General features: G+C 41.2%; 1 protein-coding gene and 1 long non-coding RNA gene across 4 annotated transcripts in view; one reads left to right on the plus strand and one right to left on the minus strand.

The window, feature by feature from the left end:
- GRM3 (glutamate metabotropic receptor 3) overlaps nucleotides 1-26539 on the minus strand; it is a 106104-nt gene that overhangs the window by 70107 nt on the left and 9458 nt on the right. The gene's annotated exons all lie outside the window — the stretch shown is intronic.
- On the plus strand, nucleotides 461-5194 carry LOC121065331. The gene is made up of 3 exons (XR_005816995.1): nucleotides 461-668; nucleotides 1247-1361; nucleotides 2221-5194. It is a non-coding gene; the product is annotated as an uncharacterized LOC121065331 (long non-coding RNA).

Raw genomic sequence — 26539 nt, forward strand, 5'->3', positions numbered from 1 at the left:
AGGAGTAGCTCCTGCAGAAATACACAAAGCTGGGGAAGAATGGACTGGAAGAGTTATTTATCCTAATCTGTGTTTGCAGTATCTTCCATCCTGGGTATGCTACAAACATGAAAAAAAATAGGAAGATATCTAGATACTAACTTTAAAATCAGGATATATTAAATTTAAGAGCTTTTATATCCAAATGGCTGCTCCATGCCCTAAATTCTCTGAGCTGTGCTTGATTCTTTCAGCACATGTAAAAACCACCCACCCACTACTTCAGAGCCATTTTTCTTTATCTAAATGAAATTTCTTTAGTTCCATTCATCTTTACAGCTCATTCAACAGGTCCCTCTGCAGCAGTGAAGGGAAGCATGTTTCAATGTGCTAATCCAGCTCAGAGATGGATTAATTGACTCACAGGTCCCTCTGATCACTAGCCAGATGTCTCTCCCCAGCTGGCAAGCCTTACTAATTTTCTTGTTGTTGTTGTAATTCTGGGTTTCCAGCCAGCGGGGGCCCTTCTCCACTCAATCAAGGGCAACATGCCCTCTGCCGACATTTTGTATTCTTTGGCCTGCTTTCCCTGGGGCAAAGGCATTCAGCTATAAACCTTCTCTCCTGGCTCTTTTTCATCTGGATGGTGGCCCCTGGGCCACCATGGGATGGTGCTGTGCATGCTCAAGGTGGGTGGTGGAGGGTTATGGTGCCTGGACCATAATTTTCAAGAAATTTCAGGTCTGTGTGTTGAATTTTGGGGAGGAAAAAAAAAAAAAGGAAAGAAAAGAAAAAGAGTCACAGGAGGTAGAAGATTTTCTTCACCAGGCTGTGTGTTATGAAATGATATACTCAAACACTCAAGAGTGCTTAGAAGGACTGAGAAAGACTTGATCTGTTAGGAAAGTAAATTGTGAAGCAATATAACATAAGAGATGCTTCAAAGATAGGATGTGTGAGGACTCCACGCTCCACTGCTGATTCTGTCACTGGTCCTGATGACTTGAGCAAAGCACTTCAATTGTCTGGCACTTCTACTTCCTTGCATCTAACAGAGATTTAATGATAACATTCTTTTAAAGATATCTGCTAGTAAGCAAGACACTTTGTGAATTAAGTACCACTTGTATCACTGAACATAGAGCCATGTAAGGTCCGTGTGAAGGCTTCTGCAGTGACTTTCTGTGATTTGGCTAAAACCCTGTTGATGCCGACTGTAAGGTGTCAGTTTTGGCCACACTGTAAAACATTGCGTGTTGTTTCCCAGTGTTTTAGGACGTTATTGTGATTACATTGAGTAGAAATTTAATCTACAAGGATTCATCTGGATGGCGCAACCTTTATTTACCTCTGCAGTGACTTCCTCACAGATGTCATGGAGGGTAAGTGGCCACTGAGGGAGCACAGCTGAGAGTAGTGGCAGCCATGGAAATATGTGGAAAGTTGTGCTGTTTAACACTATGGCCCTGGAGCCCGGCTTTATATGTTATCGAATCAGCCTTATGATTTCTGAATTATAAAGGTGTCATCCTATTTTTATTTTTATTCTCACTAATGGGGGTAGTTTATCCAAAATATTAAGAGGATGTTAAGGTCCTTGAAAGTATCCAGAGGTGGGCAACAAAGCTGGTACAGGGCAGGAAGGCACGTGCTGTGAGGAGAGGCTGAGGGCACTTGGGTTTCTGGTCTGGAGAAGAAAAGACCAAGAGATGACCTCTCTGCTCTCTACAGCTTCCTGAGGAAGGGAACCAGAGAGGGGGGGTGCTGGCCGCTTTCCCTGGTAATTGATGATAGGACACACAGGAACAGCACAAAGCTGTGCCAGGGAGGTTCAGCCTGGACACTGGGAAAAATGTCTTTAATGTGAGGGTGGTCAAAATTTGGAACAGATTCGCTAGTGAGGTATTTATTGCCTAATCCCTGTCATGTTCAAAAGGCACTTGGACAATGCCCCCAGTGATACGCTTTAACTTCTGGTTAGTCCTGAAGAGGTCAGGCAGTTGGACTAGATAATATTTGTATGTCCCTTCCAAATGAACTATTCTATTCTATGTATGAAACTGGAAAATAAATAATAATAATAATAAACAACAACAACAAAAACTGGATAATAGGAATCTTTCCTTTCCATTCCTTTCTTCCACCTATAATGATCTGACATTAAAAAAAAAAAAAAAAAAGTTCCCCAGAATACAAAAAACAAAAACACTTCTTGACTGCACAATTTTTTTTTCCCATTAGAAAAGAAGCTGCAAAATATTCTTTCATGACAAGATCAAGAAGAACACAGCTTGAAGAGAGAGAAGTAAGAAGTTCATCTAAGGTGTGAAAGCAGAGTTCAGCTGCGTTTGTTATGGACCAGATTCTTCCTGCTCCATCTAAAACCAGGGAGGAGGTCATTTGTTTAGCATCAGAGTAATTGCTTACAGTTTATAGGGATGTAAATAAGAAGTGTCTCACTCTTGTAATTTAGCCTCTTTGGTCTGTTTTAGCTTAGTTATGTGCCTGGTATAAATCTCACCGCTAATTTCTTTTCACATTAAGCATAGCCCTGAGGAACTTGTTTTACAGGGAACTTAAGGCTTCGACCTTTGATCACCGCAACCCGACTTCTCACAACCCTGAGAACAAGTGTCTGAAAAAATGAAATGCGAACAATGTGCACCATCAATATCAATTACTGCGTTGTTATGTGGTAAATTTCCCCCACAGGGGGTGAGCAATTCACTTGATGCGCTTGGCAAAGGGCTCGATTCTTCTCCCTGCCAGCAGCGAGGCGGTGCTGGCATCTCTCTGTATGTTTCAGTGGAGTAAGGGAGTGCAGCGTCAGACCCAAAGCCTCCGTGAGCGCAGGGAAAAGCGATCTCTGTCAGGAGAAGCTCTCTGCAGCCTGAACAGCAAGCTGCAATCTTTGAAGGGAAGACTTCAAAGAGAACAAGAGAAAAGAAACAATGTCTAATCTTCATACAAATGTGCTCTGGGGGCTCTGAAACTCAGACGCTTCTGAGATTTAAGAATTAATTATCATTTGCCAGAAGCAAGCTTTATGCACAGGTAACTGGGACGGTAATCTGAGACCTTCAGGTGCAAAATTCATGGAATTATATTGAACTGATTAAAGCTTGATAAATCACCAGAATTCCATTTGGTGTACTTGCACATTTTTCAAATGTTTGATGTTACCTTCATATTGTTTATGTGGGATATGACAGCAGCTCCCAAAATTTCATCTTTCAAAGGAGATAATCAGAAATATTTTGGTACAAGAATTGTGACTTGCCGGTTCTCATTAAAACAAGCAGTGTAGCAGGCTGGATCTTTGGTTCCCATAGAGCAATACAGCTCTGTTGACTTCTATTTACTGCAGCAAAAGAGAAGAGACTAAAACATTTGTCAGCTCCACAGCTGTATAAATAGTGAGGAGCACTGTGAACGACCAAAAGCAAAGCAGGGCTATTCTTATTCCTCTTTGCAGAAAGGTGTGTGTAAAACATCCCTCAGACCAGCTGACGTGTCTGGGATATCTCCACACCTCACAGGCTTTATTGCATTTGTCCTTTACAACACCCTTTTGACTGAGCGTTCCTGTTACATCCATTTTACACCTGAAGTTTAAAGCATAAAGAGGTAGTATGACCCTTGGTTGCAAGGCAAGCTAGTGGTGAAATAAGGAATTAAACATTTAAGTATCTGGAGGACTCGGTTATGTGATGGAGTTATTGTGCTCAAGAAAGTGGATGATTTATTGTGAATACCTGGCCAGAAACCTTGGTGACGTGTGTAGCTGAAATCCTCTGTTTACCACAAGCTGAAGGTGTGAACTCAGCCGGCTCGTGTGGCTCAGCTGCTGCACAGAAACACATTAAACCCCAATAACTTGTTTGCGCATCCCAGCCCTCTCTTCTGTAAAGCACTATCTGCCTCTCGCCTTTAAAACTTCAATGAAAACAGTTGCTGCAGAAGCTTATGACAGCTGTACACTAAAAGGAACCAGTTCCCTGACATAAGCAAGGGTTTTCAGATGTGAACAGCTATATCTGGTTTACAATGAGAAAATGTCTCTTCTCTTATAAAGCCAGTGAGCCAAGTTACCTGTACAGCAGAGAAAAGGGATGAAAGGCAGAGATCAGGTCAAATGCAACCACTTTGAGGGAATGAGTCTCCCAGGCAGGATTGCAATTGCTTCATTTTGTGGTTATAGCAGTATGACTTTCGAGGTTAGATGGAATTTGTCTTGATATTTGCCCACCAGCAACCAGAAGGCATCATTGACTGTTGTCTCCTGATACATACAAATGCTTTGCACCCAGGTAATTCACAGGTGCATTCACTGTGCACTGCCAGAGTTGCTGCTGCCTGGGAGTCACTGGCCACCACAGAGGCTCAAAATAACACAGGGGCACTGCGTTACCCCATATTAGCATCCAGGAGTATGCAAAAGGACAGAGCTTGACCCCGGTGCTGTGTTACAGCAGGGCCATGTGTGTTTGTTTTCCAAAGAAATTTTCTTCTGCAAACATTCAGAAAAAATCCCAGGCAGGCTCCTCTTACTGGCTGTTGCAGCTCCCAGGACAACAAAACCAAAGGTAACGGGTGCTGCCTCTCCCCACCGAAATGGGAAATGTTGACATTTCAAGTATTTGTCTAACTGCAGATAGTTGACACAGCTTGTGAGAAATTACCCTGGGAGGAAAGGAGCCCTCCCAAACTCCTCTGCTTCCTTCGTGCTTCTCTCGGCTCCTGCTGGGTGCTCCAAGTGACCCCACCAGGAATGTCCCTGCCCCAGAGCAGGTCCTCCACCTTTCCTCAGGGTTAACGTCCCGCACACCTTCCAGAGCAGGGGACCAAGGGACATGCAGTGATGGGACCCATGGGGGCTCAAAAAGGGTTCAGCTCTCCTGGCATCAGTGGGGCCCAGGTGGGATAAAGCAGACAGATGCTGGTACCCAAAGAGGAAACCTGGCTCCGAGTTATTTTTGCCCACAGATGTTTTGCTGTGTTTGTTGTAAGATTTTGGTGTCACTTATCGTGTGTCTGCTATAATGCATTGCCTGAGACATAATTAAATTCAAAGGGCATGTCTGTGTTGAAAAGGAGGGTTGCAATTTGTTGGTGCTCAGATTTTTCATTAAAAACCAAGCAGCTTTTTTGACTGGCAGGGACAATGGTTATAGAACAAAAATGATATTAAAAAAGAGAAGGGAAATGCTCTGCCTGCCTGCCTGCCTTCCTTCCTTCCTTCCTTCCTTCCTTCCTTTTTTCTTCCTTCATTTTTTATTTTTTTTTATTTTTATTTTTTTTGACAGCTACCTACCTGACATTCCCACACTGACTTGGAATAAAGCCCAGCATTTAAAAATAGCAGGATTGTAACAGAAACATAAGGCAAAGAAAAGAGCCTTGATGTAGAGAAAGGTGTGGCAGGTGTTAGGTAGGGTTTATATATATATCTGTGTCTCTATGCACACAAAATCTACTTCTTTACAGAGGGGAAATATGCGTGAATGTATTTGCATCATCATCACATGAGAAATTTGCCTTTTCTGTTGAAGTTTCCCTGAAAGCTCAGTTAATTAGTTTTCATAACACCCATGGAGGCAGACATTAGTATCATCCTTATCTGCAGATGAGGGGATAGCAAAGAGCACAGAGGGAAGGGACCACAGAGAGATTAAGGGATTTCTACTACAGCAAATTCAGTGTAGAGCTGGGAATTCATTCTAGCAGGCAAAACCCTAACCCCATTAAAAGCAATGGGAGTCTTGCTTAAGAGATGCCTGTATTTGGCAATTTTGCCTGCTTTGTTCAAACCAATCTGTTCTGTTCACAGTTATGTGTGTCCTGACGGTGCTTTCTGATGAAAACTGCACCTCTGACTGTCCAAAGCTCCTGAAGAAACCCCAGCTGTGTCCCTCAGTCTCAGAGCTTCAAAGCAGGGTCTGAAGCTTTCTTTGAGGGACTCTGTACCATACATTTACATAGCTTGAAAAATAGTCTGGAGTTATAAGTGGAGTAATTTAAAATCTCTCTAAACGGAGTACTATATTCTTCCAGGCCAGCAGGGTCACAGGAACTGAAATTTTACATCCCAAATTGCTATATTTCACAGCACAGTACTATCAAAAAAATGGCTGGGAGGGCTGAGCTTAACAGATGAGCTAGATTTAAATAGATTGGGCAAAACGATAGGATAGGATAGGATAGGATAGGATAGGATAGGATAGGAAAGGAGCGGAAAGGAAAGGAAAGGAAAGGAAAGGAAAGGAAAGGAAAGGAAAGAAAAAGGAAAGGAAAGGAAAGGAAAGTACAGGAAGGAAAGGAAAGGAAAGCACAGGAAAGGAAAGGACAGGCAATGAAATGAAAGGAAAGCAAAGGACAGGAAAGGAAAGGCACCGAAAGGAAAGGAAAGGACACTCTTCATTTTATAATGGCATCCTTGTCTTCTTGTTTATATTTTCATTCCAGGGCAACATTTTCATGTTATTAGGGTGTTTTCAGCTCTTTTTTTAAGCTCACTTCATTAATGTTGGTAGAACACTTTGAAGTCAAAAATCTAAGTGCTAAGTGGTATCACTGACACACTTTCCAGGCAATGCTTTTGCCTTCCCAGAGGTCATGTAAAGCAAATGTGTCACACCTGCAAATGTGCACAAATTGCTGCTGGCAGCAGAGGGCCAGATTTCCCTTGAAACTTGCAGCAGCTGTGTGCAGGCTGCAAATGCCTAGAAGAGGATTCCTCCTGGTGGCAGAGAGCTGGTTTGTTGAGCAGGGCTCACCACCTAGACCCCGACTCCTAGGCCCTGCTGTGATGAGCCTGGCAGTGAAGCAGCTGTAGGACACAACTTTGTCTGGTATTTCTTGTCTGCAGGATCGAAGTCTCTAAAGATCACCCACTGGCTTGCTGTTTGGTTCCAAGTCTTCAAAGCTTCTTATTTCCCAATGAATGTCGTGGTCTGAGAGCTGCTGTGAGGAGTACAACACATGCAGGCTTACGTGGGGTGGGCAGCTGGTGGAGCTGCTGGAGTGTCTTTGAACATGAGACCTGCTTCATGGGGTTGTCCACTGCTGCTCTGCAGTGTTACTGAGCATCAGGCTTTGCTGCTTACTTGCCTCCAGCCTGCAGGATTGCGGGGCAGGTCACCGAGGCCTTATCCATAGAGGATGGTGTCTACAGGCTGAAGGCCTGTTTGGGAAGTCTGTGACATCCAGCCTAATTTTGAAAACCTGTTGCTGCAACTGTGTCCCTGCCACTTGTGTCCCTTCCCCATCATCCCCAGGGCTCGTGAACACGGGAAGGAACCTGTCTATTGGCCTCAGGGCACAATTTGGACATGCACACGTCTGCCTGAGGAGAGCTGTCAATGCACTGTATGGCAGGCTTCCTGCTAAACCACAGTTACACAGATGCCCCGCTCTCCCCCAGATGTGATTTATTACCTTGTCACATTTCAAAAGCTAAAGCAGGTTGAGCTCAATCAGTGTTTAGATGGAGAAGCCTCCAAGGAAAACACAGGAGTTAGAGGAAATGTTCCCTGAGTCAGAGCTGGGGCAATAATCCAGTGTGGTGTTAAAGATGTTGCTTTTGGACTGATTGTAAAATCAATGTATTGGCCACTGGTGGTCTGTGGGGAGGGAACGTAATGCCTAACGTGACTGGACGATAGCTGCCAGGCATTTCTTTGATACAAGGGTCAGCCCTACAGCAAGTGTAAATTGGACGAATGAGAGATGATGAATCTGGCTGATTGCTTTCTCCACTGTCTTGTTAAAGGGACTTGGAGGCTTGGCTGTTTTTCTTTGTCCTCTCCCTTTGTATTTTACATAATTCCTTAAATTGTACAAAAACATATGAAATACAAGAACAGGGAAATATTTAGTGGTACAAATTTGTTTTTAAAAAAGCTCCCAGCTTCTGGAAATCATAGTTTAAGGATTACCGTAAGGCTGTTTCTGCTTAACATTATGTGGATTTGATTTTTCCCTCATCATTCACACGGAGGTATCTGAAAGCTCAGGCTGTTCAGCACTGTTTGCAAGGTTGGATTTATTATCTACTAGGTTCTTATACAGGGCAAGTGCTCTGTGTCTGACCCTCAAAAGACAGCCAGCCACATCTGTTCCCAGTAGCTGTGTAGATGTTGTGGTTAAGATCCTGGATTCTGCTCGCTGGAGCCCTGTGACACTGCATTTTTCCCCAGTGAAGTGCACATGCTGATTATTTGTTATGTAGTCTGTTTGAAACAGTTCCAGCCAAGGAACATAGATGTTTCCCTTCTGCTACACAAGATGCACACATGTATCCCTTTTTTATTCCAAAAAAAATAAATTGAAAGAACACTGATGTGAATTTAAAGAGATAAGAAAATAAACAACTTCCTCCATACACCAATCTTGTCCCCTGGTTTCTAAATAAATAGCTTTCCTTTATCTATCATTCATTTGTAGCACATTTTCTGATGGGACCATGGAATTCAGATTCAAGTGGTCTGTCTTCCTCTTCTGTTTTGTGTCCCTGGTTTAAAAACCTGAAATTTGAAGTAGGAAGGGTGATACATAATCCCATAGTAAGATCAACAATGCATTTGGAGCATCTCTACCAACTTTGTTATTTGAGGTGGCCATTTCAAGAACGAACCGATTGCACACCTTTGAGGACAGCAGGGTGTTTAAGAACCACTGCTGCAAATGCTCTGTGACTGTAGTAATTAACTGTGCCTCTCAGCTGGGAAAGCAAGGCCAAGATAAGCACATTACAAACCATTGTTGAGAATACAAGTGCTTTGAAGAGAGCATTGAAAGGAATTTTTCTTTAGAATACAAGAAAGTATGTAATGTGAGATTTCTTGAAGGGGAAGATTATGATTTACTTGGGCATCTCTATACAGGCTTAGAAGCAGTATGTGGGAATATTTCAAATTATTTAGGAACACAGACATTTGCAGGCAGGACTGCACCCAAGTCCAATATTGACCAGCAATTTGTCTCAGAGAGAGGCCAACACAAGATACTACAGAGGATGTTACAAGAGAATTTGTGGAGGCTGTTATGTTTTCACAAGTGGGGGAAATATCTTCCTAATTTCTGGTTATTGTTGTTGCTGCTATTATGTGTAGATTTAATTTCTATCATTAGGACAAAAAAATGAACAAAGAAGTACCTAGTTCAGGCTCTAGATATCCTTGTCCAAAGTACAAAATGCTTCTTCCTAATCATACACTGAATGACCAGAACCAAGCCAAAAAAATCTGAATTCCACCCATGCTGTTAGTTATTCCAGTCCAAATAGATTCCCACAGTCTGCTTCAGCTCACTGATGTAAAAATTACCACCTTTTTTCTGGCCACACAGCAGTCAAGCCACACGGGAGTCTGCCTGGTGGTTTTAAATGAGGTGCAGGCCTTTCTCTGTCTGTCATGCCAGCACATCAACACCAAAGCTCCCAGCAAGTTGTTTCTCCTCTCTGTGCTGCTGCGCTGCCTCTACAGAGCAGAGACACTGACACTTGCCTGCTTTGAAAAGCAATCTGATTGATAGCCGTGGCTAAAAAAATCAACCATAGAACATAGCAGAAGAGATTGTTTTGTAGGATTATCAGCTACACCACTGAAATTGCATGAAACCACCCACAAATCTCTTCCTTAGACAGAGTAGAACACAGTCACCGCTATGCAAAACTTCTTATGTTCCTCCTGCAGAATTAAACTGAGCCTTTTCGTTATTATTATTACACAAAAAAGACCCCCCCCCCCCCAAAAAAAAAAAAAAAAAAAAAAAAAAACCTAAAAAACCCACAGCCACCTAAAATTTACTGTGGTCAAATCCCTGCTGAGCTGCAGTGGAGGCAGGGCATTTGCACTGGAAATTACTATGGCTGGCATGTCTGCCTTGGTTTTGAGGATAGTGTTTTCATGTTCTTTTTCCTTTCTTCACCAGCTTTCTTCTCTTTCCCATTTCTTTCACAGTCGCTATTTTTGCTCTGAGCAAAGAACTGAGTTGTGCTCTCACCCTCTCATGGGCTCTGTATACGCTTGAGGTCAGGCTAGCAAACCTGGAGCCAAACTTTGGATCCTTCCCTTGCCCTTTTTATACCCTTCTGCCCCATCACAGTTTTCTATCTCCCCCTTCCCAGGCATTCCCCACTGCATCTTGCCATGCTCCCAGAGCAGTACCCAGCAGCTAGCACATCTGGCTGGAGCTAGCTCGGGTGCTGTTGGTGGCTCCAATGCAGAGCTCCTCATGGACACTGCGTCAGTCATTCCTCTCCCCTCTGAAGTATTTCATCCATTCCAACCACATGATTTTCAGGGAAAGGGACAGTCTGTCACTCTGTGTCATTACCCACTGTAGCACAACACGGGTCCCTTGTGGCTCAAGGCACCATATGCTTCTTTGATATACACAGTCATTCTGATGTGCCCTCACATTTCTCTGAATTTGCTTTGTTCTTCTGTCCCTCTTCTTCCTCTACCTATTGTTCTTTTAATGCTGTCTTCCACTGTGGTCCTTCTTCCCTTTCCCCACGCTCTCCTTGCCCTCCTCCAGGGCCATGCTGCCAAGCCTTTGGCAGCTGTCCGGGTGCAGGGCTGGGGCTGGGGGCCAGAAAGGCGCTGCCAAGAGGGTTTCAGGCCACTTTGGTCCCTCTCCCTTTGGATGGAGCGGGGTTTTCTATGCCTGATCCTAAGTGGGCAGGGAGATAAACAGAAAGAATAGGCAGAGCTTTCTAAGGAGCTTGACAGAGGTGACATGTTTTGTAGAAAAGGCTGCGTGAGCAACAGGGAACAAACCTTGCTGGAAGGAGTATTTAACATCTGGCTTGCACGCTCTCATTCCTTGGAGGTCTACAGTTATTTTGTCACTTTTTCTGGCTTGCATTTTCATATCTGCCCTAATATGTGTATTTATTTGTTTATACCTTTCTGCATTTCTGTTCAACCCTCAGTCCTACCATTCCCATCAGCATGGTCTATAGGCTGCTTCAGTTCAACCAGTGTTCCTAAAATCCCTTGATTGGGGTGCTCCAATGAGGCAACAATTAATTCCTGTATCTGTATTTGTTTATCTTCTTCTATAGAGTCTTAGAACAAGCCTCGGGAGAGAGATATAAATGATGAATGCAGGTTAATAACACGGGAGTCTGAGGAAAATTGCATTACGATGGCACAGCAATAATGGGTATAAAAAACAACTGAAGCATGTGGTGAAGCCCCTGATATATCATAATATTTTCACTGGTAATATACATCGTAGTTTGTGCTAAAAATCTGAAACTTAGAAGTGCAAAAAGATCTCCAAACTGCTACTGAGAAGAAAGACGGTTAGGCAAATTATTCCCAGTTGTTACAACAGGTGAAAAATATAAGCAAAATGGGTGAATGTAATTCCATTTAGTTTTAATCATGCAAAGAAGTGTAACCTAATGACCTATGCCATCTGGGCTCCCTCTCTCATCAGTGCAGAGAGGCAGGGACCTTAGGGGAAAGAGATTCACCCCCTCCCAGCAGAAGTATTTAAAATTAGGATAGCTGAAGACCCTGCCTCTCCCCTAACTGGAGAAGTCTAATTTCATGTAGGTAAGATATCTAATCCTTCCAACAGCTACACTTTGGAGCTTCCTCCTTTTCTGAGACATTTTTTAAAAATTGACCTAAGATCACCATGGCATGACTAGGATTATTACAGTTATTTGTGGTTTCTGGTATGATGAAGTGCAGATGAGACCATTTTTATTTGTTTAATAGAGGTAGCTGATAGATTTTGCTAGATGCACTATAAAATTTCTGACAGATATGAGATGTTGGAAGCAGGCTGACACAGTTATAGCAGCTGCTCAAAATGCTCAGGATGCTCAGAAACCTATATATCATATTTGTAAACATTGTGTGTACCTGCATGAGCCTAAGGGGAAGTTAGCCGTGTGAGCTAATATCACATAGGGGTTTGAGAATAGCTGACACAAATCTTCCAGCAGGCAAATGGGAGAAGCCTTGTCTCATGATCAGTTTATCATTCTGCTTTAATATGCCAAAAAGAACTGAAAAGAAGTGAAGTGGTAAGTGGTCATGCCAATATGAAGAGGGAGATCTTTGTCCAACAAGCCAACAGAATAAGAGCTGGACATCATCTTTGGAATATAAATTGGACAAGTGCATAGGGCATCGCATCCAGTAGTCACAAACCAGAATACCATATGTGTCAGGTGTTGTGGAGATGTAGGGTTTATTATCATCGTGGGATATGTTTCTACGAACGTATTTTAGCACAGATAGTGTTGATGTTGTATTTGGGAAAGATAGCATAAAGATGAATTGGGTAAATTCTGGGGTGAGAGGTGCTTTCCTAGGAAGTCAAAAGTGCAACCCCCCCCGCTTCAATGAGCTTACATGAAATAATGAAAAAGAAGGCACTGTAAAAACACTTAATTGAAGAAAAATTCTTAATCCATATCACTGTTTGCTCTTCCAAAGCCTTAGTCAGAAATCTGTCTGAAACTTTGCTTGGAAGACTGCTTTTCTTTCTTCTTGCTTGCTTGCTTGATAATTCTCAACAACACTAAGATTACAATTTTCAAACAGTGGTCTCTGAATCCACCTAGGTATGAGAACTGATTTCCTAAGATTCATGCTTTTCTGCTTTTATGAGAAAAGCAACCCTAAAGCCAACAGACTTACAGCAGAATCTGCATCCACAGTGGTCAATAGGAACGGTTTAGTGAAGAGAAAAAAGACTGACAATGGCTGGTGTAAAAGTAACATTTCTTAGCACAAGAGAAAAGGATCAAGGTTCCCATGGCCTTTTTTCGATTTAAATGGAAACACCCTGGTTGATGGAGGAGCACCTACACTTACGTCAAGAAAGATTGAAAGGCAAAGAAGCTCGATGACAACAGGCTGACACTGTCATTGCCCAAAGAAAGTAGCACAGAAAGTGCTGAACTGAAGTCAGACTTGCTAAATTGATCACTGGGAATTGGAGATTTAGACTGTGGCCTAAATCTCTAACCTGGTGCATGAGTCATGGCTCTTCGCTCTGGGAAGTGGGAGACCTGAAATCCTATCATTAGCCTTGATGACAGGGAAAGAAGCTGGGGGCTGGTGAGGGACAGGTAAAGAGGGGAAAGTGCTGATTGTCTTTTTTTTTTTTATTGCAACAATAAATACAGCAGGAGCCTTTGCAAATTGCTAGCCAGCTGTTTTTAGATTACCACGGCACCTATTTTAGCGTAATGTAAATTTTGGGATATTTTATTATACAGCAGGATGACTGGCCCATTGAAGGAGTTCTGTTAGATTTGCTACAGCAATGTCAGATACGACATCGCCAGCCAAGTATTAAAAATATGAGCACATTAAAGGTATTGAGAATTCTGATTGATCCAGTGCTCTATGCAGATAAGCCTGCAAAGTGCATTTTCTTTTACCTGACTTGAGTTTGCTCAGTGGAATAACAGTCTGTGAGCTAAAAATAGCCTGTCAACAGCAAACAACAGCCAGCTTTCTGTGAGGCATTGTCTGTACTCCTCACTCGCTCTGCACATTGAACTGCTGTTCGTTTCTATGGCAGGTCTGTGCAAGGAATTTGTGTAAAATATCCAATGGAGAGTTAACAGGTGGATAGGAGATCAAAGGTTGTCTGCTCTGCTTAATATCTATGGCATTTCTCAACTCACGCAACTGATCCAAACCAAGCCAAATCATCCAGAAAAAAAAAAAACAACAAAAAACAAAAACAAACAAAAAAAAACAACAAGAAAAACATTGATCGTTCAGATGAAACGTATGATCTGTGGGAACAATTAGGCAAAATCCATATCTTTGAGTAAATCATGGATGGGGGCATTGGAACCACAGAGCTCAGATGTATGGTACAAGCCGAAGATAAAACTTTACAAAATGACAGTCTTTGACATCATCTTAATAATGTTCAGCTGCTTGTTCATCTGTATATTGTGGAAAATATGACCTTAACTCTTTCAATTCATTACACTTGCCTCTTTTTAAAAATATCAGTAAAATCCTTAATGTTCTCCCAGACTTGATTTGGTTGAGTGTGACATATTTGTCAAAGAGAGATGCCCAGTATCATGAAATGTCTAGCCTAATATTCACACACTATTTTAAACACAACTTGATATTAGAAATGAATTTTTAGACATGAGTTCTGTACCTGTATAGTCATCCACTGATAGTTGGGATTTATTCTGAAACTATGTTAACTTTAGACTGGAGCAGTTTAGGAACTGTTTGGACCTAGTAATATATGAATCATGAAGAGAGTTGTTTCACTGTTCTGTAAGTATTTTTGATGGATTTAAGCAGTAAATATGCAGACTGAGGAGACACTAAAATTTTATGTACGGAACCAGCTCCTTTGGTCTATATAGACACATCTGTGACCACAAGACGGTTAGCATTGGTGGATTTGAGAATTCAAAGGATACAAAAGGATAAGTTGGTCTGCTTTCCTGCTGTTTGAGGTGCTGTAACTCAAAAATTATTCAGTGAAAATCAGCAGAGATCCCTCAACTTTATGCTGGAGAGACATTTTGAGTTGTAAAGACGTTAACAAAAATGAACACTCCGAAACACAGCAGGAATCTGCTAATACTAAATTCCAATTTTGGTAATGCAGTCGCAGAGAAGGAAAATTAAATCATCAAACCGACCAGTGCAACAGCATCATCCATAAAAGTTGGTACTGGGAACCACTACTACTGAGGCAGGGCTATGTACAGTCCCAGTGCAGGTCCAGTGGCTGTCTGTAATGTAAATTGTTGTCTGCCCTCTTAATATAGATGTTGATTGAAAGGTGTGTGTGTGTATGTATTACAGTCCCTTGATACAAGTACAGAACATAGGTTAAAGTAGTTAAAAGGGGGAAAAGTCAACCACAAACTTGAACCCTAAAATACAACTATAACCCAGTCCATGAGGGCTGGAAGATTGCACATCCTCTTGATGTTCAGCAGGGAATTCACTTGCGATTGTTGCTAATACCTGGTTATGCTACCAGGTATTCTACCAGGTATTATGCTAGTCAGAAGGACCATTTTGAACTAATAAGTGGTAGAATTTGAATATGTAAAAAACGAACCATATTAACCCAAACCCAAGGAAGTGATTCTATTTTTGACTGGGTGAAGACACATTTAGCAGATGATATATGTTATAATGCCCCGGGCCTGATCCTGCTGATAACTTTGTCGTCGTGGGTTTAAAGTTAGCTGGCTTAGTTAGAGGAGAAAATCAAGTGGGTGGTGAAACCTCTGCAAGATTATGGTACATGGGAATCTCCAAGAAGCCTTGACAGTCCCCAGAAAGACTTCTGCTAGCTCTAGATGAGCCAACCTTAGAATGAGAGACACTGAGAAGTGCAGCAGAGGAGGAATAATAAAAGGTAGCTTTGAGAAGAGGAAAGGGGCATACAAGGGAAATCATGAGAATCTACTCCTGGGGTCTATAAGACTCAGATTCATGCTGTTTTATGCAGAAGGGGCAATGTATAGCCTTTTATCAGAGAGCTTCAAATGCACAACAGTTTTTAACAGAGAAGACAGCAAAGGCTAAAGAAAGAAAAGAAAGAACTCAACCCACCAGTTGCTGAATTTAAACTAAACTAAACTCTGGTGAACCCTGTCAGGGAATCTGTGTTCAAAAATGAAAACAAGAGTCCTGAGGTCTCAGGATCTCCTGACTCAGGGAGGAAGAACAGGTATTTATGATACTGCAAACGCCTCTATACAAAAACCTTGAGTCTCACAGAAGTCATTTTCTGACAACATCACTTGGAGGGAAGTGTATTTGCTTTAATTTGTGCAGTGTAACCTCCTCCACACTCAAATCACAGAAGCTCTGAGCCTAATTCAGCTTTATGAACAGGAAGCAATGTTTTAGTTTAAGAATGTTAAGTTTTTGGCTTAGTAAATCACTAGTTCAGTCCTTATTATAACTAAGATGAAAGTTATCACATACGCGTGGTATGTAAACTGAGAAGAGATTTCACATTTACATACTTTAATGTTGGACCAGAGTGTTGACAGCGTGAGGTTATTGGAAGAATAATTTAGTATTTTCAGAAAATTTTGAAATGATAATCTTTCAAATTAACAAGATCAAGACGAACAGTGTGCCTAGGCTTGAATACTTGCCAGGTTTTCTAATATTTTTTTCCCTCACTTCAACACAGTTTTAATTTGTCATTCCTGAAGATTATGAATATGTAATTCAGAGACCTACTGATTTTAAAGGCATACGGGCCTAATGACCTTCCAGCTTGATTGCTTGCATAAGGCAAGCAAAAACTTATCTGGATTAATTCCCACTCCAAATCTAACAGTTTATCACTAAGAATTTAAGAACCATTGGACTAAGTTAAAGCAAACGTCCCTGAAGCCCATGTCTGAGTATTCAGCCTCTGACAGAGGTCATCAGTGTACACTTAGAGAAGCACAGGTGTAACAATGGACATATAGAGTGATCCTTTTAGTAACATCCTTTTCATGATGTTTTAAGAAACATACCATATCTAGTTAGAAGTTTCAGATGGTAGAAAATCCCCATGACCTTATGTATTGGGTTTACGTGGCAAGTTTTGGTAATGGGGGGCTGCAGGGGTGACCTCTGTGAGAAGAATCCAGAAGCTGCCCCATGTCAGATCAGAGCCAGCTCCAGACAAGCTCCAAAAGGGACCTGCAGCTGGCCAGAGCTGAGCCAGGGAACGACGCTGGCTGTGCCTTTCGGAAAAAAGATTTAAGAAAGCGAAAAAAATTGCTGCACAACAGCATCTGTGAGAGAGGAGGGAGAACCAGCCCTGCAGCCCTAAGGTCAGTGCAGAGGGAGGGCAGGAGGTGCTCCAGACACGCAGCAGCAGTTCCCCTGTGGCCTGTGGAGAGGCCCCTGGTGGAGCAGGCTGTCCCCCTGCAGCCCATGGGTCCCACACGGAGCAGATCTCCACGCTGCAGCCCGTGGAGGAGCCCGCGGTGGAGCAGGTGGATGTGGCCTGGAGGGAGGCTGCGGCCCATGGAGAGCCCCCGCAGGAGCAGGCCCCGGGCCAGAGCTGCAGCCTGTGGAGAGGAGCCCACGCAGGAGCAGGGGGCCTGGGGGGAGCTGCCACCCGTGGGGGACCCGTGCTGGAGCAGTTTGCTCCTGGGAGATGGACCCCGTGGTACGGAGCCGTGTGGGAGCAGTTCTTGAAGAGCTGCTGCCTGTGGGCACCCCTGCAGGCTCAGTTCGGGAAGGACGGCATCCCGTGGGAGGGACCCCATGTGGAGCAGAGGCACAGTGACCATGAAGGAGCATCAGTGACTAAGCATCAGGGACTGATCACAGCCCCCATTCCCCTGTGCCACCTGGGGGGAGGACATAGAAGAGGGTGGATGGGGATAGGTGTTTTTAGTTTGCTTTTAGTTTCTCAGTGCTCTAATCTGTTAGTAGTAGGCAATAAATTAATTTAATCTACCTATACTGAGCCTGTTTTACCTATGACAATAAGTGTTGAGTGATCTCCCTGTCTTTACCTCAACTTGTGAGCCCTCTCCCCCCATTTTTTTTTTTTCCTTTTTCATCGTAGTTTCTCCCCCTTTCCTTTTTAGGAGGGGGAGTGAGAGAGCAGTTGTGGAGTTCAGCTTTCCAGCTGGGACAAACCACCACACCTTAATCAATCTGTTGCTTACACATGTGGTAAAAGTTCAGTCTCAGTGGAAAGGCAAACTCTGAATTCTGGAGAGATAATTCCTTTTGCAGGATAAACATCGCCAAATACTAAAACCAATTTCTTAGGGTATCAGACACACTTTGCCTTCCTCCTACGGAGGATTTTACATTGCAGAGAGATTTGCCTTTTGAAAGAGATGCAGAGCTGTCTTCTGTGGAAATAAATGAGGGAGGACAAACTAGCAAAGACCAGAGAAAAAAACCAGCACCAAGTTTTCCTCTCTTGCTGATGTGGCAATTTGTACAAGGTCAGTTACAGAGCAGGCTCTGACCAAAGTTTCAGTCATGCAAGAAACATGGATAAAACTGAGGCTGGTCTGCAAGAATCCTGCAACAGACATTTAGGTGGGATTCTTTTAGCCACACAGCCACATTATATGTACCTATATCTGATCTGCTTATTCAAATGTCCCTTTACAGTCAGTTTATAGACAAAAAAAAGATACAAAAAAATCTTTTTTTTTTTTCCTCACAAAGTTGAAAACTTGATGAAAGAGGAGGCAGTGGAAAGACTGCTTCTTTTTCCAGATATCTGAGTAGAACTCAAGGCAATTCTGGTCTTTATGTGGTTTGTGAAGCAAATGAAATATTACCTTCATTGTTGGTATTAATCACAAGCATAAAGATTAAAAATAAATACATGTGTCTGCTTTGAAGTGGAAAGGACCACTTGACTTCTTAGAAAAACTTTTAATGTGATGTAGGTCTGAAGTATCTGAGATGAAATGCAACTATTTGTTTAACTGCTAGGAATTCATAGGAACACTGAATGACGTGAAGTTCAGACCTAAAGGCAAAATAATTAGCATAGTTGTGCAATCAGCTGAGACTTTACAGTCACTCTCCACACACTTGCCTGGGCTGGAGTCACACATGACCCCAAGGGCTCAGGGCACAAGGTTCCCAGCACTACAGACAGCGGGAAGCTTGTGGGCAAGAACAAGGAGACAACTGCCTACGTGCCAGGCACAGATCCAGATCATATTGTACTCTCTACAGGCCTAAATATCCCCCAGCACAGTAGTTTTACTCCAGAGGAATGTATCTGAGCTGAGAAAATAAGCCTGTTTTTAGTTTCAGGTATTCTTTTCTGGATGTCACTCTGAAAGTTGACATGGGTGCTAGGAACTAGAGAGGACCAGCTCCTGAAGATGATGGAGACTGAAAAGAACAAGGTAAGCAATCTGTCCATAGACTGGAAGTTACTATAAAATTTGTGATAGGCAAGTGCTTTGAAAACATCTGAAGGATGTCAGTAAGCTGTGTGCATAGATTCTGCAATGAAATAAGAGGATTAGACAGAGGAAGAGTTTCAGGCCCTAAAGCATTGCTGGCCCTATCAACCAGCAATGGTACCATAGTTATAGAAAAATCTGCACATATCCATGTCCATCAAGCAGGCAAAGGTCGTTCCCTTCCTCTCAGCAGGAAGAAAATGACACAGATACCAAATAGAGGCTGAACATGGGCCAGAAAAGTACTGTAGAGCTCTTAAGGAAGAGATGCCCACCCGCCTGAGGTTTAGCCGAAGCTGCCTCCAAGTATTACAGGATCACAGAATGGTTGAGGTTGGAAGGGACCTCTGCAGGTCATCTGGTCCAACCCCAGCTCAAGCATGGCCACCTAGAAGAGGTTATCCGAGGACCAAGGCCAAGCCTTAGTGAAGAACGATGAACAAGGAGGATGAAGTGTTACCAGTAACTGTATACTCAAGAAAGGATGTGAGCTGATTGTTTTTCTTTTCAATAATCAATTTAGGAAGCACAGTGACTGTTAAATCATCTGAATCAATCTGAGGGATTTAACTACATTTCTTCTTCTTATATGATCATAGCATAAAAATCCATTCATAGAGAAAAGATTATCAGAGAAAAATAGATGTTTCTATCATTCTCAAGACCTTTTTTATCACCCCCTTTTCACCAGCAATAGCTTTTTACTACCTTTCAATTTTCTTTTCAAGTACTATTATTTCTTTCAACAAACATTGAGTCCTTTACTCTAATAAAATCTAAATATTTTCCTTAATGAGCATAAGAGAAAACAATGAATCATGCTAATCATTAGTTGGAACCATCACACAGCTAGAATTCAGTACCATCTAAAAAGCACTTAACGCACAGGCTAAAGTTCATCATCTCATGAAGGAGCACACAAGATTATTTGGTTCTACAGCCACCAAATCCTTTTCTCTCTTTCAGAAAGGACTAAGCTACCTATGATTGTGCCAACAAACAAAGAAAAAACAGAGAATCAAGTGCTTTCTTTTGGAACACTTACTCTTATAACACACTGCACTAATTGCACAAGTGGTCTAAAATGTGTCTTGGTCTCAGATTTTTATTTCTTATACTAAAAGACATAACAGAATATCCCTGCAATTGGTGATAAAGAAACAAACAAACAAAAAAAAAAAACAAAAAAAAAAACACACCACACTTAGGACTCTTGTTCCATAAGCATTATTTGGAGTCTTTTCAGGATCCAGTGACAATGAGTGTTTCATGGCTTAGTGGCTGATTCAGCTGACTGGAAATTCAAAATGAGAAGTTGTCCAGTTTCAGAAAACTGCCTGAAACTCTCAGTTTTCCAGATCATATAATCAGTTTCAGTTTCATCGCAGATGTGACCAGAAGAGATTGTAACTAAGCTGCATCAAGTTCAGGAGGTGAGAAATTAATAGGGATGAAAGGAGAACTTTGACTGCAGTCATTAACTAAGAGGCAATTAACTTTAACTGTAAAAATAAATGTTATGGGTAGATGTTATGGAAAACTTTCTGCTCATAAACATAACGTGACACTAGGACATTTTGCCTGGACAAGTTGTAGAGTCTCCTCCACCAGAAGTTTTCCAGAAAATATTCATCAATCTTCTGCCAGAAATAACACTCTACTCTACTTTGGGGCAGGAGATAGATGGAATGATTTTCTGTTGTCTTTTCCAACCTCATTTCTGTTGCACAACCCCCATATTTCCCATATTTACAAGCTGTCTCTATCCTTGGATCTATAATAGTGCAGTTATATTGATGTACACCACTTGTGGGATTGGGATAACATGTTGGTGACTCATGTTCTCACGCTATCAACTCCTCAGCAGCTTCCCACTGGTGAAGACCAAGGTCAAGAGTCAGAGTGCAGTATCCAGTCCCAATTAAACAGGCTTGTGAGCATGTATGAAGGTAACACTTTATTGTAATGCAAGGACTTTGCTGCTAATTCCTCCCTACTGCTTGTGTAAGCGTATGGAAAGCAAGTAGGCTGACATTTGAAAACTTGAAACTGCAAATCTTATTGATCTCTTGAAGCTATTAAATGACTGAAATGCAGTACACCTGACAAATTGAACAGCATTGCCAGTTGGTGTAACGTGGAGCAGCTGCATTGACTTTGTTGCTAATTTATCACAGTCTAGGATTTGACCCACTGAATCCTGAATTAAATTTTATATGTTCATGAACTATTTATACTGCATAACAAATCATTTTTTTTTATTGTTCACCTGATTTAGGATGAATAAAAAATATCTCATGAATATCTCAGTATTCTCCAGGGTCAATGCAGAGGGGACTTAACTAATGAAAGATACAGTAGACTTTGAATAGAAGAAAAATTCCAGGGTAGGAAAGAAAGAGTGTAATTTAGGCTAAATATCTTTTCTATCAATGATATGAATAATGCATATTTTACAAACTGACAACAAAACATAATGTCTTTTCAGAAGAAGACATATAATTCTATATCTCTCTTTAAGAAAGATTTTTTTTTTTTAATTTTGAAAAATCTTCTCTTTCTGATTTCCTTTGCATTTGTATGAACCATAAAACCTCCAAGGAGTTATTTGAATTTCAATACTGTCTCATACTTTTATTGAAATATACTCTAACCCTGCTTCAATAATTAACATGAACATAGGGCCCTTATTTCTAACAACTAAAATCTCTCAGTAATTTCAGGATTTCCTTAAGTATACTTTTGATTAAATAATTACTGGGTAGCAGTATTAACAATTTATTCATGATAGAGAACGTATCAAAATTCCTTACTTATGTTTTTGCAGTTTATGCATTTGCCAGTATGTTTTATGAGTATTTATTACAAGACGCTGCCTTGAGTTAATAATATAAAATACCTACTAGTTTCATAATCATCACTGCAGTGCAGAAAGCTTTAGAGTTACAGTAGTTCTGCATTGACGACGTCAATAGATTTACTGCATTCATTTCCTTATGCAAATTTCCAATAACATGCATTACTTTAGGATCTTATATAGTGTATTGCCTACACATGAGAGTATCAAACCTTATGCAAGCTAGACTTTAAAGTTGAGAGTGCAAGTTGCGTTGTTCCTTTATTTCTTGTTTGTCTGTTCTCCTAATATTAGAGTTCATTTAATGTTGGATTTTGTAGACGTGCACTTCTGCACAGTTCTTATGGTAAGACTTAGGGATAGCTAATGGTCTTTACATAACAGACTAGATTGTCATCTATACTGAAGATAATTCAGAATGCTGCTGCTTCTAGAGGAGAGCAGGGGCTGAATAAACACTCATAATGAGTTTGTGTGCAAATTAAGCAGACTAGGCATGTGTTGTATGCATACATGCATGCTCTGCCTCTTCATGACAGAGCTTGCTTCTCTCCAGCAGAACAGCCTTGCTTGCTTGCTTTCTTAGGGAGATAGATGTTTGCCATAAAGAGTGTACTCATGTAAGATCCTGGAGCAGGAATCCTGGATGATGTTCAGGTCACCTACAGAAGGAGGTTGATCTTTCTGATCTTTCTTTTCTATTACCCAAACAAGGACCAACTTTACTTAAATCTTATCTAACTCATGTCTTGGTTAACTTGTTTTTAAGCACCTTTGGAGATAGGAACTCCGTAGACACCCCATCAATTTATTCTGTTACTTCACTCTCCTTACCATTAAAAGCTTTTCCTGAGGCCTAGTCTTCTGTGTGACAACAGCAGCCTGTGACTTACAGGTGATAAGTCCATTTTTCCACACCTCTAACTCTTTTTCTTGCCATTCTCTGGACTCTGTCTCTGTTCTTTATATTTCTTCTTGAAACAAAATGCTCAGAACGGGCACCATATTCCAAATGTATCCCTAATATTCATGAGTAAAGAATAAGGTTTACATTCCAAATCTTGCAGACAATATTCCTGTTTATTCATACCAGTAGGAAAATTGTCTTTTCCACAACAGTATGATATGGTATAGGGTCATGCTCTGCATCTGATATGCTTTTATCTATTTCTACTGAACTGGTACCTGACCTGTTTCATCTTCCCCTATTTGAGGTATTACCTACGTGAGTAATTTTAGGATGAGTCTACCTTTCTTCAGAATTTATTTTGTGAATTTGACTCTGGCAATCTTGAAGTGTAGCTGATCTGAAAATAAAACACACCAATTCTTTTCTTGAACTTGGGAGACATGATAATCAAGTCAGGTACCAATAGTTCCATGTATCTGGCAAATGGCCAATTACACATCAAAATAATGTAAAAATAATACAAAATAGTAACCAGCTCTCAGCAATGAATTTTAGAACAATTCTTTTGGGTCAGGGGCAATCAGGAGCACTTTCATAGGACAATACATAGAACTATGCATAATTTTGCAGAAGGATTTCAATTAAACATTGAGAGTAGATGGAATCAGTACAGATGGAGAATGCATTCACGTTAATCTGATTGAAAGAGTTTAAATTTTATTTTAGGAAAAGATCAGTACAGAGAGTTCCAATCACATCTTGAATTCCTTCTGCTACTGCTGTCATGGAAGTTTTGCTTGAGAAAGGACTATAGGATTCAAGACATGCATTTCAAGCAAATTCCTTTGTTAATAAGTAAATGTAGGTGAATTAATACAAGCAAAAGAATTTTGGCAGGGATAATAATGGAAACAAATGGAAAAAAATTAAATGGATTAACACATTTAATCGGTCTTAGGTTGTCTAATGAACAATTAGCCTAGTATTTAATCCTCCTCGATTCATTTATTTTTGCAGCTTTTACTCTCTAAAGATAAACATGGATGATTTCAAATGTGCTTTTGTTTTTGAAACTACTGGTATTAGTATTACACTGTAATCATTGGCATGGAAACCACATTATAAATGGGAATTGACAAAAATGGGACATGCTAGAGCACCTTTTACTTGGAACTTTAAAAATGTGGTGCAAAAAAAACTTGCAGAGCTCCAAAATAGGACTGAGATGGCTACTATTGATTAAATACGAATGACTTTTCACACGGAAGCTGTTTCGTAAGGCCTCAGGAACACGCTTGACCATCAATCAATGGCATTACGATGCCAGGTTCTGCTGACCATGATCAGACAGTGAATCTTAGGTTCTTAATTAAAATGATCTAAGTTCAAAAGACAACATATCAAACAATCTTCAGGATTGCTAAACTCTGAAGCCATGTATTTTCAGTGGAGGGAAGGAGCATCAAGCTGCATCCTACTGGTTGTCTGAATGTACCTCTCTGTGTCTCTGTATCCCAGAGTGTAATAAGTTCTCTCTTACAAGGAGAGCAACCTTCCCCTCCGCTCACTGCACCCATGCAGTGTTTATTTAGCATGCCCAGCATGACTAGATTAGACAGAGGGTGGACGAAAAGGACTACTCTTGTGCATAATTGTGGCTTTACTCTGATACAGAGTCACACCAGTTAGACATTCAGAGCAGCTGCTTACCTGTTCAATGGGAACTCAAGGTTTGGAAACTAACAGCCAGGAACTAATGAGATGGAATGAACGTGTTTTAATTTACTGAGGTATATTAAAACATCATGTTTATTGGTTTGAAGGCTAGAGGGGACATTTTTGTTGTAATGTTAAGTTGCTCCATGAATTGCTGCAGATACTTGAGTGAATGCTTATTTTTTTTAACCCCCTTTTTCTTCCTTTTTTTTCCCTTTCTGAGTTTGTTGTTGTTGTTATTTTTTATTTTATTTTTTTTATTTTTTGGTGGTAGTAATAGCTACTCTCATATACGTGAACCTAACAGCTGCAAAGGGTTCTCTAGGGAGCCTTTGGGGCAAATACCTGTGGCAGTTCCATCTGTGATGTTTTTTGTGTCCTGACTGTTTTGCGATATGTTCTAGGTTGGCCAGGGTAAAGTTTGAGTCTTAAAGACGGAAAAGAAATTAAACAAAAGAGGCAGAAAGTGTGCCTAGGGGGCATGAGGTTCTGGATTCTTGCCTAATGCCACACTCATCAGGCTTAATGTAGATGAACTCTGTGTGGGTTTGCCAGGAGCAAAGTCGAACTTCTCATGCGGGACTTTGTGATGCATTGCTCCATAGTCATGATCCTGAAAGCATGAGCATATTCTGCCTTTTCATGGGTCTATAGTTGGAATACCCAAACAAACACTGATCCCATATTTGTATCTATTATTCAGCTCAGCATTCATTGGTATTTGATGCTTGGAGATGGCTTGGCAGCTTCTCTGGTACAAATGTCTGCAAAGACATCCCTGCATAATCACTAAACCTCTCCTTGGGTTTCTGCAGTACAAAGTCCCTGATGACCATGAAACCTGGAGGTGTCAGGCTCCCAAGGATCTAGTCTCTGACTTGTGGACAATCAGCTCATAGATGCAGATAGTGATCATGATTGTCACTTCATGCTAAGCATGCTAAACACCATTAGTGCTAGACAATGCAGTAGTTAAGCGTCCCTCTGCTTAGTAATGATTGCACCAAAAGAAGCCATCGCCCATATAGATACCTATGGCAAAGATAAAGGACCAGGTGGTTCAAACTCTCTAAGTTTTCTTCTGAAATGTAAATGTAGTTGTGAGGGCTGGCAATTGCTTGGTTGGAGTTACATGTGTCTGTCAACTAGAGATGACCAGAAGCAGTCAAGAAAAAATGTAGCAAATTGGAAGATGACAGAACAAAAATCACTATAACCTGAGAGATTTGGAGAGCTCTTCGGACTAAACGTGGGCTGGAGTAAGGCTTGGAGCACAGAACAAAGAAATGACACAGAGGATTTCTTTGAGGAAGGTTCTGTCCATGACAAGTGAAGTCAAGTCATTCATCAGATATACTCATCTTTTGGGTATGGATCCAAATGGGCAACTGGAAAAGGTCCAAAGAAAAACAATAACAAGATTCTTAAAAAAAGTACAAAACAAACAAACAAAAAAGCAGTTATTTCATTGAGTCAAGAGGCAAGACTGAGAGGGGAACATTGTATAAATGAAATTTTAAAAGCCAAGCCCCAAACACTTGCTGTGTAAAAAGCTGGAGTGGAAGGGAAAGCACTAAACTGCTTCCAATTTCCATGGCAGACAGGACAAGAGAGTCAGACTCAGTTGCAAAAAGTGGGATTTAGTTAAATTTTAAAGTCTTTCTGATAATAACGACAGTGAAGCACTGGCATGTGCTATTGCAGAAGGCTGTGAAATCTCTTGCTGTAGATTTGAAGGGAAAGGTTCAACAAATACCAGTTGGGAAAGACATAGAGTTAGTTTATGCTGTCTTTGGAGGATGAGATGTATTAGGTGAAGTCCCTACCAATGTCATCATCTGGGGAACTATGAATGTAAAATTTTCCTCTGTTCAGGAAAATGGAACATGATGTACAAGTCTTTGAAAATGAAGAAGCTTACATCAAAAAGACCTTTTTCTATCCATTTCTACTGTAATGGATACTGCACCAGTTCAGGGTGGGTTCTAATTGGGACCTTGTGCCCTTGCCAGGAAATCGTAGGGACTAAGAAACTCCATTACTCTTTGCAGCCGCTCCCTGGACATTGATTTAAGGTATCTCAGTCTAAAAGGAGCTATTTGTCTGTTTCCTTCCTTAAAACTGATGAATGTGA

Source organism: Cygnus olor, chromosome 1 (assembly GCF_009769625.2).
Source record: "Cygnus olor isolate bCygOlo1 chromosome 1, bCygOlo1.pri.v2, whole genome shotgun sequence".
Classification (NCBI taxonomy): domain Eukaryota; kingdom Metazoa; phylum Chordata; class Aves; order Anseriformes; family Anatidae; genus Cygnus; species Cygnus olor.